The sequence below is a fragment of the Bactrocera tryoni genome, chromosome 2 (genome assembly GCF_016617805.1).
Source record: "Bactrocera tryoni isolate S06 chromosome 2, CSIRO_BtryS06_freeze2, whole genome shotgun sequence".
Taxonomy (NCBI): Eukaryota; Metazoa; Arthropoda; class Insecta; order Diptera; family Tephritidae; genus Bactrocera; species Bactrocera tryoni.
The window spans coordinates 39,635,186-39,646,154 of record NC_052500.1 but is presented as its reverse complement, the minus strand read 5'-3'; positions in this window follow the sequence as shown (position 1 = coordinate 39,646,154).

Genomic DNA, 10,969 nt, shown 5'->3' with positions numbered 1-10,969 from the left:
CAGCATGTCATAATGACGTGAGGTAGATTTGAGAACACTCTCTGCGACTTTGTTCAAAAGGGCTTAAACCTAGCGAAAGGATGGTGCAACACGGTAGGGTTAAACAACAACCCAGCAAAAACTACCGTGATTCCTTTCACTAAGCGTAGATCTCTTCGGGGATTGAATTTCCTAACAATTGGAGGCATGGAGGTGGAGATGTCGAAGGAGGTCAAATCCCTTGGCCTCACTTTAGACTCATTCTTACGGTGGAGTAGGCATTTGGACTTAACGATGTGTCACGGTGTCACTGGAGCTCACACTGCTGCAAAACATACCATGCTGCTAATGTCAGCAGAGGGCTGCGGAAGAGGGAAGCTAACGTCCTCTCGACAGACGGTCCTCCCAAAGGACGGCACCACGAAGAGGATAAATTTCAAAAAGAACTTCAGAGTTACTCTGGGCAGCAAGACGGAGTGGATTGATTCCATGCTGGAAATGCTGCTGGAAAACAGTACCAACCAGTGATACAGTGACGGCTCAAAAACACCGGAAGGTATTGGGGCAGGTATTGCGGGACCGCACACTCAGCTGTCCATATCAATATGATGCTTCCCAAGTATCTTTCAGGCTGAAGTTTTTGCCATATGTCAGAGCGTAGAAGTCAACCTCCGTCGCAACTATCGCAACCAGCGCATCGCGATAGTCAAGCGGCACTAAAAGCGATCTCAGCATATGAGACCAAATCGCTTTTAGTAGAGCAATTCATAGAAAGGCTAGACCACCTATCTTTGTGCAACCGGGTGCACCTAATCTGGGAGCCAGGATATAAAGGAATAAAAGGAAATGAGGGGGCCGACGAACTGGCCCGCTCTGCGGCAGCGTCCAAGATGATGGGACCAGAACCATGCATAGCGGTGGGTACAATTCCGATTTCTTTGATTTGAAGAAACCGTTGGAAAGAGGAAGTCCTCCTGATTAAAAAATATATAGGGTTATAGATTCGCAAAATTCGAACATTTCAAAAAGCTATTTCACCACATTAAACACACTTTACTTACATTTTTCACTTCAAATTAATTAAATTAAACTATAAACTTTTAAATAAATCCACATTTTACACTTTTAAAGGTTTTTTACCTATGAAATCTTTATTTTAAAAATTACATTCTACGCTCGTAGTGAACATCATTTGTGTACAAAAAATTACGACGAAATGGAGCGCTGCCATGTGATGATAAGGCAATTCGCTGAAATTCCCCTTTTTCACAAAAATTGCTCTATCCATGCATATGGATATCTTCTTTTTTAAATTTATTAAACAAATAAGTAATACTATATAATAATATATAATAATATTACATACATCTTCTTCTTCTTCTTAATTGGCGTAAACACTGCTTACGCGATTATAGCCGAGTTAACAACAGCGCGCCAGTCGTTTCTACTTTTCGCTACGTGGCGCCAATTGGATATTCCAAGCGTAGCCAGGCCTTTCTCCACCTGGTCCTTCCAACGGAGTGGAGGTCTTCCTCTTCCTCTGCTTCTGCCGGCGGGTACAGCGTCGAATACTTTCAGAGCTGGAGTATTTTCGTCCCTTCGGACAACATGACATAGCCAGCATAGCCGCTGTCTTTTAATTCGTTGAACTATGTCAATGTCGTCATTTATTCCATACAGCTCACTGTTCCATCGAATGCGATATTCGCCGTGGCCCACGGGCAAAGGACCATAAATCTTTCGCAGAACTTTTCTCTCGAAAACTCGCAACGTCGACTCATCAGTTGTTGTCATCGTACAAGACTCTGCACCATACAACAGGTTGGGAATAATGAGTGACTTATAGAGTTTGGTTTTCTTCGTCGAGAGAGGACTTTGCTTCTCAATTGCCTACTCAGTCCGAAGTAGCACCTATCGGAAAGAGTTATCCTGCGTTGGATTTCTAGGCTGACATTGTTGGTGGTGTTTACGCTGGTTCCAAGATCGACGAAATTATCTACGACTTCAAAGTTATGACTGTCAACAGTGACGTGAGAGACAACTCGCGAGTGCGACGACTGTTTGTTTGATGACAGGAGATATTTCGTCTTGCCCTCGTTCACTGCCAGACCCATTTGCCTTGCTTCCTTGTCCAGTCTGCAGAAAGCAGAACTAACGGCGCGGGTGTTGAAGCCGATGATATTGATATCATCGGCATATGGCAGCAGCTGTACACTCTTGTAAAGAATTGTACCTGTTTGATTAAGTTCTGCAGCTCGAATTATTTTCTCCAGCAGGAGGTTGAAGAAGTCGCACGATAGGGCCTTGTCTGAAACCTCGTTTAGTATAGAACGGCTCGGAGGGGTCCTTCCCGATCCTGACGGAGCTTTTAGTGTTGCTCAACGTCAGTTTACACAACCGTATTAGTTTTTCGGGGATACCAAATTCCGACATCGCGGCTTAGAGGCAGCTCCTTTTCGTGCTGTCGAAAGCAGCTTTGAAATCGACGAAGAGGTGGTGTGTCTCGATTCTCTTTTCACAGGTCTTTTCCAAAATTTGATGCGTTGTGAATATCTGGTCGGTTGTTGATTTTCCAGGTCTAAAGCCACACTGATAAGGTCCAATCAATTTGTTGAGGGTGGGCTTTAATCTTTCACACAATACGCTCGATAGAACCCTATACGCGATGTGGAGGAAGCTTATCCCACGGTAGTTGGCGCAGATTGTGGGGTCTCGCCTTTTGTGAATTGTGCAGAGCACACTTAAACTCCAATCATTGGGCATGCTTTCATCCGACCATATTTTGCAAAGAAGCTGGTGCATGCTCCTTATCAATTCTTCGCCGCCGTGTTTGAATAGCTCGGGCGGTACTCCATCGGCCCCGCTGCTTTGCTGTTCTTAAGGCGGGTAATTGCTATTCCAACTTCTTCATGGTCGGGCAATGGAATGTCTGCTCTATCGTCATCGATTGGCGAATAGGGTTCGCTTTCTCCCGGCGTTTTGCGTTCACTGCCATTCAGCAGGCTGGAGAAGTGTTCCCTCCATAATTAAGTATACTCTGGGCATCGGACACTATATCACCTTTGGATGTTCTACAAGAGTATGCTCCGGTCTTGAAACCTTCAGTTAGCTGCCGAATTTTGTCGTAGAATTTTGGAGCATTACCCCTGTCGGCCGGCTTATCAAGCTCTTCATACTCACGCATTTCGGCCTCTTTCTTTTTCTGTCTGCAAATGCGTCTTGCTTCCCTCCTTAACTCTCGGTATCTATCCCATCCCGCACGTGTTGTGGTCTATCGTAACGTTGCGAGGTAGGCAGCCTGTTTTCTCTCCGCTGCAGTACGGCTCTTCTCGTCGTACCAGCTGTTCTTTTGCATTTTCCGAAATCCAACAGTTTCGGTTGCAGCTGTACATAAGGAGTTTGTAATGCCGTCCCACAGTTCCCTTATACCGAATTGTTGACGAGTGCTCTCAGAGAGCAGGAGTGCAAGTCGAGTTGTTGACGTACGTTTTTTGGTGGTCCGAGTCGATATTAGGACCTCGGAGTGCAAGCACATCTAAACTACTGGAGACGTGTCTTCCGTCTATCACAACATGATCGATCTGGTTGGTAGTTGTGCTAGAATCTAGTGCTACAGATAACCATATTTCGGGCCCCGGCGAAGTCGATCAGCCTCAACCCATTTGGGGATGTTTCTTCGAGGAGGCCGAATTTACCGACCGTCGTGCCAAAGATACTTTCTTTGCCCACCCTGGCGTTAAAGTCGCTAAGCACGATTTTGACATCGTGGCGGGGGCAGCGCTCATAGGTGTGCTCCAAGCGCTCATAGAAGGCATCTTTGGTCACATCGTCCTTCTCTTCCGTCGGGGCGTGGGCGCAAATCAGCGATATGTTGATGAACTTGTTTTTGATGCGGATTGTGGCTAGACGTTCATTCACCGGAGTGAATGATAGTACTCGGCGACGGAGTCTCTCACTTAAATAGCATGGTTTGTATTTGGTTAGCATTTTCATTAATGTTTAAAATGAAAAAAGTTGTGGTAGTGACATAACTACAATAGTTGGACATATGCTACCGGGGAAATTTTTGTAGACATTATGATGTTCTTCAATATTGTTGTACATTATTTTGTTCTATCGCTAATAGTTTCGGCAGCGCATTCGACGAATGACGTTTTAAGACTCATTTTTCTACATCTTCGGTTACATTGTTCAAATTTTACCAAGCATCCCTAACTTTTTTCAAAATGAAATGTATCCTGTGTCAAATTGGAAGAATGTAGCATTCTATTGGTGAAAGAATCTTTTAAATCGGCCCAGTACTTTTTGAGCCTATTCATTACAAACATACAAAAATAGGTACAAATCTTTACTCTTTATAATATTAGTGTAGATTAATATGTACATACATATGTGGGCACACTAACAAGATGCATCACATCTGGCAGCACTGTTTGCCAGTTGTTTTGTTATTTTTCTATTACTTCATTCTCTGTCTATTCTTGGAAATTTATAGTTTCCAACTAAATTCCTATTCTTAGCTTACAGTTTTAAGAAGCGTCACTTTTTGTACAGACGCCGTCAAGAATACAAGTGTTTAAGATCTCTTTAATAAATAATCGTTTTATTATTAAATGTGGGGTCATAATATTTCCACATTATGGTGACCCCGACGTGATTAAATTGGATCAAACTTTGTCTCTACACGCGTTAAAGTACAAATGAGTGCAATCGTTAATATTAACTGCAAATTCACGCTCGTTGCAATTTCTCACTCATCAGTGTCCAAAAATTTGTGCAAACCAGTGACCACGTGCTCTCAATCGATTCATTGACATGCCATTAGAGCATTCGCCAAACACGTCCACCAGTAATTCAAACGTCTTGACATCAATCTCCTCGAACATGACCACAAACGACCCAACTCTGACCATCGGTGACGCCGTCGATGAAGCCCAGAACACTGCATCAATTGTAGCTGTGTCCAGTTGCAAACTCCCGCAGTTCTGGGCCATCGAGCCTCGTTTGTGGTTTGTTCAGGTTGAAGCAGTGTTACAGGTGGCCCGTATCACAAATGACGCATCACGTTACAATCAAATCTTTAGTGCCTTGGACACTGATGCAATGTTACAGCTAGCGGACTTCCTGCAGAATGCACCAGAGACCGACAAGTACGCGAAGTTGAAGGACGAGATATTGAAGCGGTTTTCAGAATCCAGCGACCGCCAGCTTCACCGAGCGCTTACGGAGGTTCAACTCGATGATAAAAAACCTAGCCAGCTCCTGCGCCAGCTTAGAATTCTCATGGACGACCAGCCGGTGTCTCAAACTACTCAGAGATGCCCCTCCAGATGAGCTTGCTGAAGTTGCAGATGAGCTAGTGGAAAACCAGGCTGGCCATTCCGTTTTGGCTACACATCACCAGCCTGCCCAGGCAGCACACAGGGGCGACAAATACTCTGCTCACCAGTACGGCAAAGGACTTGTCAGGCCTTAAACTTGCCATAGCCGACCTGGTGACCTGTATCAAGGACCAGGGAATTACTCGAGACCGACCCCAACCTGCATCTGGCCGTTTCCAGCAGTCATCATCGAAGGAAGAGCAAGCCTCAGACAAGAAGAAGTTCTGCTACTATCACCGTCTCTATGGGTTCAGAGCCAACAAGTGCGAGCGTCCTTGCACCTTCGACTCATCGGCGGAAAACTAACTTCGCTGTCGACCATTCAGGCGGCAGCATAGAGGCCAGAGAGCATAGCCTTCACATTCATGATCGCACCTCAAACATGAGATTTCTTGTCGATTCTGGATCAGTGATCTCTCTCATGCCCAAGTTCGCCATCAATCACACTCTCACAGAAGATGATCTGATTCTCTTCGCAGCCAACGGGACCGTTATCCGAACATACGGTCGAAAAGTCATCACCCTTGATTTCAATCTTCGCCGTACATTTAATTGGTCTTTTATAATCGAAGATGTCAAGTCAGCCATTCTCGGTGCAGACTTCCTGGTCCACTTTGCATTGCTTCTAGATCTCAAAGGACGATGTCTCATCGATACATCCTCGTCATGCACAACTCAGGGCACACTATCTGAGGCCACGGTACACAGCATTTCAACAATCGATCGCTCAATCTGTCCTGGTGCACATGACGCCCAATACCTGCAATTACTCAATCAATTCATCGACATAACTCATCCCAGCACCAATCCTGTCACAGCCACTGACAGTCAAGTCGCTCATCACATTGAGACAACTGGGCCACCAGTATTTGAGCGCCCACGACGTCTCACCGGCGAGAAACTGCAAATAGCTAAATATGACTTTGACCTCAAGTGTCATCCAAGCCACGCGCCTGGCTTTCCTCGCACCAAACGCCATCCTCTCATTGAGATCCGACGCCTCGGATACAGCCATTGGGGGCGTTCTTGAACAGCGACACAAAGCCTCATGGCAACCACTGGCCTTTTTCTCCCGCAAGATCAGTCCAGCAGAGACCAGATACTCCACGTACGATCGTGAACTTCTAGCCATCTTTGCTGCCATCAAGTTTTTCAAGCACATTCTCGAGGGAAGAAACTTCAGCATCTTCACCGACCACAAGACAAGGCATCACCTCGCCAACTACGTCAATCTCACAGTTCTCAACTCAGATTTTCCATACCAAGGGCACAGAAAACGTCGTAGCTGATGCGCTTTCGAGAATTAATGCCATAACCATGCCAACCAAACATTGCACTGGCACAATTCCAAGATGACCAGCTTAATGATCTCCAATCAAGCACATCTCTCAAGCTGCACCTGCTGAACATTGAAGGTCATGATATACTATGTGATGCAGGGTTCTCATTTACTACTCCGTAGCAGCAAAGTTTCTAAAATTATTGCTATGCTAACGCTACCGCTCTCACTTTGTTGGGAGCCATAGCATAGCCTTAGCATAACAATGTAAAGTATGTGCTCTACTCTGCTCCGAGTTTTGTTAGGTAAAAAACTATAGCTGGAGCGGGAGCAAAATATTAAATTCTGCACTATGCTCTGGCGTAGCGGTAGCAAAAAATTGGGAGCGGTAGCACAGCGGAGCTAATGAAAATTTTCATGTGCTACAGCTCCCGCATGTGTTTGTTGTTTTTTTTTTTCTTTTTTACTATTTTGCTATTTTCTGTCATAGTATTTGAATTAATTGAATAATTCAAAAAAAAAATGTTATGCAAATCATTTTGGCACTTGTTGCGTCAAGTGACTTTATAAATCTAAAATCAAATATTTTAAGAAATATATTAATAAAGTGAATTAAATAATAATTGAATAAAGTATACAATTTTTTTTTATTATGTAAAATATTTACCATTTTTATATTACCAAAAACATCATCTATTCCAAATGTATTACAATACTCAATTACTATGAATTTTCGAAATTAATTTTAACTACATATACTTTCCCCCTTTTTATATACATTGGGTGTTTTTTTTTGAACTATTAATTTTTTTCAGTCCCGTCACGAAATTTCCTTGGAAATACCCCAAAAAAAAAATTCCCTGAAAGTTTTAGCCCCAAATATTAACATTAAGAACTGGACCGAGGCATGTAAAATTTTTCCATAGAAAATACACTACAACCCTGATTTTTTATCTTTAAATTCCTACATATCAGAGGTATTTTATGGCATCGCACATTGAGTACTCAAAGCAAATCGACCTTTTCGACATAACAGAAAATATTTGTACACATATACATACTTCAATGTATATTGCAAAGAATCGAAAAGATTTCTGTATATCTAAAATTATAATAAAGTGTTGATAAAAAGACACTCCAATTATTCCGCTATATCTTTATGTTAGATATCACGTTTGGTTTGTTATGAATGCATTTGCGTCCTTGACCAATAATCCAGCAAAGTATCTGCAGTGCCTTGACGATGAAAATTGCAATGCCATTTTTTGTTGTGATATTAAATACAGTCAAACCTGGATAAGTGAGAACTGGATTAGTGAGAAAACTCTATAAGTGAGAGTAATAGCTAGGACCCGTCATTTTAAGCTTCCTAAACCTCTAATAGTGAGAAACAAAAACCTCTATAAGAGAGAGTCGTTTTTGCCTCATAGACCTCCGTAAGTGAGACTGCTACTTATCTATACCTCTATAAGCGACAGTCGAGCTTTATTTATTTATGAATATTATATATGAGGAACTATAGCTACAATAAAAATACATACATACATAGAAGATACATATATACAGTAACAAATGACAAAACAAATAACAAATTTAACATCTGCTATTTTATTACCCATTCTTAATTTCGTGGAACTTCTTATCATTGATTTTGTATTGTTTTCTTCTCAATAGATTTTATTTGTTGTTAATTTATCGGGTTAGTGAGAAACCTCTATAAGCGAGAATAAAATTGTGCTCCCTTGAACTCTCGCTTATACAGGTTTGACTGTATATCGGACGGGTTCGTCTTAAAAAAAAACTACCTGGGTAAGGAGCAAAAGCAGTATAACCCATATACTAAGCATGTTTGGATATGAAAATTTTTACTTATGTATTTCTTTCTATTTTTGAATTACTAAAATTTTCAAATGATTCTTACATAAATTTTGAACAAATGCTTATGATTTGAAATAAAATTTTTGTATTTATGAGTTGTATTGAATTTTAGCATAAAGAGATAGATCCTATGTCCTTACCCTGCTTCTATGCTACATCCCCACCAATTTTAAGCCAAATCGGTTCAGCCGTTCTTGAGTTATAAACGACTTTCTTTTATATACCAACTTGTACCATTCTTGTAAATGACAGAAAATAGCAAAAAAGAAAAAAAAAACAACAAACACATGCGGGAGCTGTAGCACATGAAAATTTTCATTAGCTCCGCTGTGCTACCGCTCCCAATTTTTTGCTACCGCTACGCCAGAGCATAGCGCAGAATTTAATTTTTTGCTCCCGCTCCAGCTATAGTTTTTTACCTAACAAAACTCGGAGCAGAGTAGAACACATACTTTACATTGTTATGCTATGGCTATGCTATGGCTCCCAACAAAGTGAGAGCGGTAGCAATAGTAAAATGAAATGCTACAAGAGTAGCGTAGTTTTTCAAACGCTGATGTGATGTAACCAATAATATTGTGCGACCTTATCTTCCACAGCCACTGAGACGCCAGTCCTTTGACATCATCCATGGTTTTTCTCATCCTAGTGGCAGGGCCACAGTCAAGGAACTCACCGGAAGATTCGTCTGGCCAGGTATTAGAAAAGGCACACTCCTCTGGTCCAGACACTGCATACCATGTCAACGTTCCAAGGTCCATCGTCACAATCGCACCAAACCACATTGACGTACCAGACAATCGCTTCGAGCATATCCACCTGGATCTCATAGAGCTGCCCAGAGTCAAGGACCTTCGCTACTGTCTGACGATCATTGAGCGCTTCAGCAGATGGCCACACGCCATACCACTCAACAACATGACAGCTGAGACAGTTGCACACGCCTTCTACACTCAGTAGATTTGTCAATTCGGTACACCATTGACAATCACCACTGATCAAGGTCTGCAGTTCGAATCAGCACTGTTCACCTCACTCTCACGAATGCTGGGCATTCATCGTATCAGAACGACGCCGTATTATCCCCACTCGAATGGTCTGGTGGAACGGTGGCACCGCACACTCAAGGCGGCTCTCATGTGCAATAATGAGACACCTTGGCCGGACATGCTTCCGTCAGTTCTACCAGGACTCTCAACCGCATACAAACCAGATCTGAAAGCATCTCCTGCTGAAATGCTTTTCGGGACTACACTACGTATATCCGGTGATTTCTTTGATACAGCAAGCACACCAGGTGATCCACAAACATTCGTGAGAAAATACAGGCAAATCATCCAAGCAATCAGGCCAACACCAACAGCTCATCACACCAAACACAAGCTGTTCCTACTCAAAAACCTTGACACGTGCACCCACGTCTTCAAGAGAGTAGACTCCATCAAGAAGCCTCTGCAACAACTATACACTGGCCCCCATGAAGTCATCCAGCGTGTAGACGACAAAACCTACATCATCAGGATCAATGGAGCAGACAAAACAGTCTCATTCGACAGGCTGAAGCCAGCATACATTGAGTTAACAGACAACTCACAACCAACACCTTAAAAAGTCCAGCATGACTTTATTTTAAGGGGGAGTACTGTGGGCACACTAACAAGATGCATCACATCTAGCAGCACTGTTTGCCAGTTATTTTATTATTTTTTCTATTACTTCATTCTCTGTATATTCTTGGAAATTTACAGTTTCCAACTAAATTCCTATTCTTAGTTTACAGTTTTAAGAAGCGTCACTTTCTGTACAGACGCCGTCAATAATATAAGTGCTTAAGATCTCTTTAATAAATAATCGTTTTAATATTAAATGAGGTATCATAATATTTCCACACATTCATATGTAGACAACTACAAATGTATATAGACGCATAATATGTGCTTAATTTAGTTTCATAGGGCCGTAATCTCAATGTCTGGTTATCAGCCAGAGAATGTAAAGTATAGAGAAGGTGCAGGTTCGATGTCGAACATTTGTTAGATTCAAAGTAAGGAATTCGCCGCATTTGTCTGCGTCGATATGTATGCAAGCTCATACATATGCGCACATATTTCCACTAGTTTGTATGCGAAGCTGTTACAGCGGCAAGGGAAGCGGTCAATAGGCGGCCATTCGTTTATTTTTTTCGGCACAGCTTGGATTTTCTATCATCACACAAGTGCTGAACCAATGAGCCGCGACAGATATTAGAATACACACGTTCTTAGGGATACAGGTATTGAGGCAGCTTCACAACTACATAACTGTGTCCCTAAGAACGTTTATATTTTAATGTTTGACAGATGTCGCTTGCAGTCTATCGTGCTCAATGTGTTGAGCACTTGACTCTTTGACAAAATGCAACTTTCGGCCATTGGTTGACCGCAAGAATGATAGAGACAAAGATTGCGCAATG